Source organism: Miniopterus natalensis, chromosome 16 (genome assembly GCF_054644295.1).
Source record: "Miniopterus natalensis isolate mMinNat1 chromosome 16, mMinNat1.hap1, whole genome shotgun sequence".
NCBI lineage: Eukaryota > Metazoa > Chordata > Mammalia > Chiroptera > Miniopteridae > Miniopterus > Miniopterus natalensis.
Window position 1 is genome coordinate 14,703,134 of NC_142096.1, and position 6,867 is coordinate 14,710,000.

A 6,867-nucleotide genomic window follows, 5' to 3' on the forward strand; every position below is an offset into this window, starting at 1 on the left:
TGTCTTTCGCCATGTGGTGCCTCTTTTTCTAGGACCTCTGCATGGGGCTTGGGCTTGTCATAGCACAGTGGTCTCAGGGCAGTCACATTTGTTATGCGATGGCTGCTTCCCCTGAACCAGGGTCCCAGGAGACAGGAATTGGCTGCTGCCAGTTTTTTAAGGCCTGGGCCCAGGAATTCACATAGCATTACCTCTGCCACATTTTACTGGCCAGAGAAGTCACTAGGCCTTCCCAGATTCAAGTGGAGGGTACCCGGACCCCACCTCTCACTAGGAGGAGTGTTAAAGAATTTATAAACATCTTTGATGTATCATGGTCTGTTCTGGATAGCAGCTACTGTATTCCAGGTTGCTGATTGTGAGGCCCAGAATGAAATATTAAACATTTTTTAAAATAGAAAGTGAAAATTTATATTTAAAAATGTGAAATATCCTGATATTTAAATATCGGCAACTAATTCAAATTTTCTGAAAAATTCGTGTGCCACACATTTACAAATATGGCCCATGCCCACCTTCACTTAAAAACTAAATCAAATTCTTATAAAGGAGTTTTAAGAAAACACTCACATATATTTAGAAATATTTGCCTACAACTAAAAATGAAGATCTTATGAGCTTTTCATGATTTTTGACAGATTTTTTTATTGAACACACACCAGTAGGCAAATAAGGGATCTTTCTATATAATTCTCTCTCTACCCACATGAGAAACTGAATGTCTCTTATTCTGAGAATTCCCTTCTCCCATTTCTATCCTGGTCAAATCACAGCTTGATGAAAAGTGTAGTAATTTTCATTTCTTGTTGAATTTGACTGAGAACTAGAAATACAAGATGATGATGGAGGTACTGAATAAAGGTCCTGAAGGAAAGAAAAACAAAGAGAAGCCCAGAAACTAAATAAGAAGTCACTGGTATAAACAGTTCAAATCTCATATTAGAACTTCTTAAACTTTAGTGACTGGATCACTTTCTGACTGAACTAGGCAATGTCCCAAGACTCAGTGTTTTGAATCGATATTCTAGATGCTTTCAATGTAGGTGGCCCCTGAACCACATTGCTTGTTGTCTATTATAGGGAGAGGTTCTGGAGAGACAGCAAAGCTGGGTACAGCTATAGTATGAATCATGCCTCCTTTTATGAGCTGATGGAGCCAAGAGAAGAGTATATATGGTGGGCTCCATTTCCCTGACTCAGGGAAGAAAATGTGCTAGGAGCAGGAGATAGGGTTTCTAACCCTAATTTTGCATTAGTTAGCTAACTGAGCTCAGGGGAGTCATTTCCCCTCTCATGGGTGGCCTGAGGGAGCAAGAACAGCTCCAGGTGGACTTCACTCCAGGCCAGTCAAAGCCAGAGTCCAACTCCAGGAAGTAAGGGCAGATGTCAGAGGCCAAGAGCCCTATTAATTTCCTGGGAGTTTAGGACCGAGGCCAACAACAGAAGAGAACTGCTTTTGACTGTAAATAGAGCAAGACTCTAAAATTCCCTCAATTAAACCTGGCAATTTAATCCATATGTTTGAAGGCAGACACCTCGCAAGAAAATCCCCTCTGAATCAAGACTCGTACAGATTTACATGGTAGAAAAAAGAACAGGGAATGATGCCAAATTGAAAAATGACAAACTGCCACCAGGAGAAAGCCAATTTTTAATATGCCTTAACACTTTTTCTTTGTCCCTCCTCAAGCTATCTCCAGTTGAGGAATGTTCTGTATAACTGAGTAATCCTTCACCAAGATGTATGAAGAGTCAGCAGCGTCACCCTGTTACAGGAAGGACAGTGATGTATTTTGTAGTGTGCAGGTGGATACAGGTGGGTGTAAAAGGTGTGTCTGTGTGTAAGACGCCTCGGTGCACTAGGATGTGCTCAAACAGTTCCTTGAATAAGGAATTTTGAAAGGGCTCGGTGAAGAAATTCGGTTGTCATCTCCTTGGGACAATCCTAGGTTTGTCATATCCATAACTGTTCTTACAGACGATTCCTTATAGCCATTTTTCTAGGATTGACCTCTTTTTTGAAGTCAGGGCCTAGAACATTCCATATACTTTCATAGCACCATGCCTGTGTATCTGTAACTAACATTGGCTGGGTGCCTGGCACACAGTATATGCTCAATAAATGTGTTGAATAAATGAAGTCATTTGTTCACACGTCCTCTGCTTTACATGTCCAATATTTGCCTCCTTACTCAGAAATATCTGATGTCAAAGCTGCTTTCCTCTCTGAATCCTGCCTGACTCCAGCAAGGAGTACAAATCTTCACAGTACCAGCACTTAGCAAATAACAGGAAAACATTGTGGGGACCTCTACTTTGTTTCAGGTACTGCTCCAGGACCTTTAAGTGCATCAACTCTTTTACTTCACACAGTCACCTACAAGGTAAGTCCTTTGACAGGTGCAGGGCAACGAAGCCCAGAAGAGAAAGGAACTTGCCCAAGTTTCCACACATAGAAAGTAGCAGATGCTTCTTTAGCTGCCTCAGTCATACGATTTACCACCTCACATGTGGCTTATCATGGTCTAAACATTCGTGGGTCCATGTGCGGGCTAGCCTGGAGGCTATCTGTAATGGGGCAGGGGTGTTCCTCATGTAATTCCTCAATCAATCAATAGAGTAGGTTGAAAAACCCACGTAACGCAAACACTGAAAAAATAAAACCAAGGGTTTTGTGGTCAGACACACCTGGGTCAAGCTCTTGCCTCTCCAAACCTTAACCTTGTCACCTTGACCACATCAATTCATGCAGAACCTTGGGTTCTTCTCTATAAAATGGGAGAAACACTTGTGGTACTTCTTGTGAGAATTAAATGAGTTAAAGAACATGAAGTGCTTATTCAAGTACCCAGCACGGAACTTAATTAATACTAATACTCGTGTAAAGGTCCGTTTGATAGCCATTCTGCCTGAGATTTGCCTGAGGGCTGGTGGGTATCCTACAAGTGTCTATTAGATGAATGAATACATGTATGTCTCAATTTGAGGAACCAATACAATAAGAAGCACACAGAGAGGCTAATTATATTGTATTTTGGTTGTCTCAAAACAGATCTTATTTCCAGGGGGCAAGCTTCATAAAATATGCGTAGTTTAGTACTTAGACCACAGTGTAGGAGATTCTTAAATGTGGTACCAAAATAGTCATATTCATTATGGGAAACCTGCCTGCCTCTTACTGGCTTATCCTTCCCTGTTTTACTTTTACCGGCTTATCCTTCCCTGTTTTACTTTTCTTGGTGTCATTCCTAGTCCTGATATTCTACTTCAGTTCCTTTAATCACAGCCCACCATCTCCCTGACGTATCTCTGACAATCTCGTAAGTCAAGAACACAAAACCGCTCTTTCTTGCCATGTAGTCAAGAATTCTTCAAGACTCACTTTTCCACAACTCCATCTTTATAAGTTTCTTCCTCTAAATACTAATGTAAAAATATTAATTTGATAAATTTATACCTGTCATTGATTAAGCACAGTGAAAGCATCAACTATATAATAACTGTGGTCAACTCCTTTTAGGGGGTCTGACTGCCTCACAATGACCACAGGGGATGTCTCTGGGCAGCAAGGAAGATACATGACAAGTCTGCCGCTGGCTGTTGACGACCGGATCAAAGCTGGAACAATCAGAGTTCCTGTCCAGGGAATAGGGAACTGTGGTGAGGGGGGCAGAAAATAATTGGGAGCAGGAAGACGGGAAATTGAGAAAGCGCTTGAGAGAGGTGGGAGGTCCTAGCCATAGTCAGCAAACTTGAAAGGGGTGAGAAGTCATCTGCCAGTCTGTGGCTCGCGTCACAGAGATATCATGCATACGGAACAAGGTAGAGAGAAAAAGGGAGAAATAAGAAAGAGAGAGTGGAGTATTGCCTGGATTCTTGCTGGTTTTCCAATTCACAGTTCTACTGCTTCCTGAGGTCCTGCTGCCTCTTAGCTCTGAGCCCTGTCAAAGGCTTCTGTCTGTGTATCAGGAACACCCCAACAAGCTCCGTTGTTTTGCTGAAGCCACCTTCAGATTTCTGTTCTTTGGAACCATAAGAATCCTAACTTAATCCAGTGGCAAAACTATGATTATAATTAGGGTTATCAATAATAATCCTTATATGCATTCAACACTGCACATTTACAAACTGTTTATTATTATTAATATCTGCTACAAGCAAGCAGTGGATTAATGCTGCTGAAGCAGCCATCCGAGAACTAATAATTGCACAGCAGCTGGAGGCTGAAAAGCAAGCCAAGGAGAGGGAGTGGGTTTACTAAAACGATAACTAATTTGAGAAGCCATCAAATCCCTGGCAATGATTCTGTCTACAAGAGTCCATCAAGGTTGGGTGAGTGTACATCAGTAAGACAGTAGGGGGAAATGATTTTCTATCAGGAAAGAATAAAACAATGGAGTAGATGGATTGTTGTTTTTAAGCTGAAGATTACAAGAGGACCAAAAAACTGGCTATGCTCAGGGCGTTAGGAAAAGAAGAGATGACTACCACCTCCATGGTTCCTATGTGCTGTATTCCTACAGATGCCAATAAAGCTTTATGCAACTGTCAATTTAATAGTGGAAGTGCCACCGGAGATTCATATGTAACGGAAACCAAATGTAATAGACAACGGGGAAAGGTGGTGGGTGGGGATCTGAATTAACGAACCGTGTTTGAGAAAATGATCGAGGCTATAAAAAGATCAATAGGAAACCAGGCCATTCTCCAGGACCTACGGGTTTCTCAGTAGAATATTTTAAAGGAAGAGCATTTTATTAACTCATCCTATTTTTAATGCACCAAGAAGTGTAGCCCAGGTGCCTGTTGTAACTGCAGACATGGGTACATAATGAAACGTAAGCTAACTGCCCAGCCAGTGGATGACTGATAAAAAGGAACTTGGTCACATACCTCACTCTACTCAATACAGACCCACAGATACAAGAACAACAGAAACGTAGCTCCAGATGAGAAAATACAGTAATTATGTTGCTTCAGAAAATTTGGAAAACCAGGAGAGAGACAAGAAAATAAAAAGTGCCCTTAAGCCACTATCCAGAGATACCACTGTTAAAATTAGGGTGCATTTCTCTCCAGTTTTCTTCTTTCTGAGTGTAAATATATAAATAATATATACTTTTATTTTGCTTTATATACATTATTTAAAAATAACATTTAGATCCTCCTGTATATGCTGTTTTCATATGCTTTTCACTTAATATCTAGCGAGATATTGTTGTGGCATATAATTTCAATGCTGCAATATATTCAAATTGTATGACTCTGCTATAATTTAACTAACCTATTAAATATTTATATGATTTCCATTTTACTATCTAATATGGACTAAATGTTTGTGTCTTCCTAAAATTCTGAAGCTGTAATACTGAAGCCCTAATCTCCAATGTCATGGTATTAGGAGGTAGGGCCTTTGGGAAGGAATTTGGTCATATGGGTGGACCCCATAGGAATGGGATTAATGCCCTTATAGGAGAGCCTGCCTCCTCTCTCTCCCCCCTCCCCCCATGTGAGCACACAGCAAGGAGGCAAGCTTCTGCAAACCTGGATAAAAGTTTTCATGAGAAACCCAATCAGCTGAGAGCTTGATTTTGGACTTCCCAGCCTCTAGAACTGTGAAAAATAAATTCATGTTGTTTAACCCACCCATTCTACGGTATTTTTGTTACAGCAGCCTGAACTAATATGCTGGGGTTTTTTTAACATTAAAATAAAGAGAGCCACTTATTTCCACTTCCTTTCCCTGCCTCTTCCTCATAATCCATTCTCACGTTTTCTGCCCAGCTCTGCTAAGGGAGGCTCACCTCTGGGGACTGCATCACCTGTGATCACCTGCCATCTAGCTTTTGGTTGTTTACCTAGTGAGAGGCAGTGGCAGGAGGCAGGAGGCAGGAGGCAGGAGGCAGGAGGCAGGAGGCAGGAGGCAGGAGGCAGGAGGCAGGAGGCAAGAGGTTTGCCTGTTCTTCTCTCATTCCCTCCCTGCTCAGACCGGTGGTTCTGGTACTGGCTACACCTGTCTGCTGTGGTTACCCTGTCAGCTGACCCCTCTTCCATGGCTCCCGCTCTGCACAGACTCTAACACAGTCCTTCCCTTTACTCCCTCCGGTTTCTGCTGTTGTTAGTCCCTGGTGACTGAATAACCCTGTGGGTTCCTTTAACTTCTGCTAAGTAATTGTTTCTTCAAACGATGTTTACATTCCCATCTAATCTGTACTGAAGCTACAATGAACAACTTGTATAGTACATGGTCTAACTCTGTGAACATCATTTATTTATAAAAATCATAACAAAATCAGCACCATGTAACCCTCTATTCCAAATAACAAGAGGCTTAATGCAGGTAAAATACTCATACCAAACTTGTGAAATAGAGGAATGATCTATATTCTAGAAACTTCTGTGACATTTTCAGAAAGTCTCACTCATCTAATGTCCCTCAATTTCCTTCCCTCCATTATGTTTACAAACCACATACATTTCCCTTCTTTGCAGCCTTTGCTCATGCTGTGACCATAGATAGAGTGGTCCTTCAGTTTCTTCCTACTTCCTTCCTTCCTGAATCCTTGGAGCCCCAAACCATCTCTCCTTAGAATTACTGGAGCTGTGCTCTTCAATACAGTAGTCAGTATCCACACATGGCTACTTAAACTAATATTAAATTATAAATTCCGTCCCTCAGTCACAATAAGCACATTTCAAGTTCTCAATAGCCACATGTGTTCAGGCTACTCTACTGATCAGTGCAGGTCTAGAATATGTCCATCCTTTACAGAAAGTCATATTGGGCAGAGCTGTTCTAGAGCAATTAATTATGTATGACTCCAATGAGTATTGAATCATAAATACTCTTCTATTTACCTCTAGTTG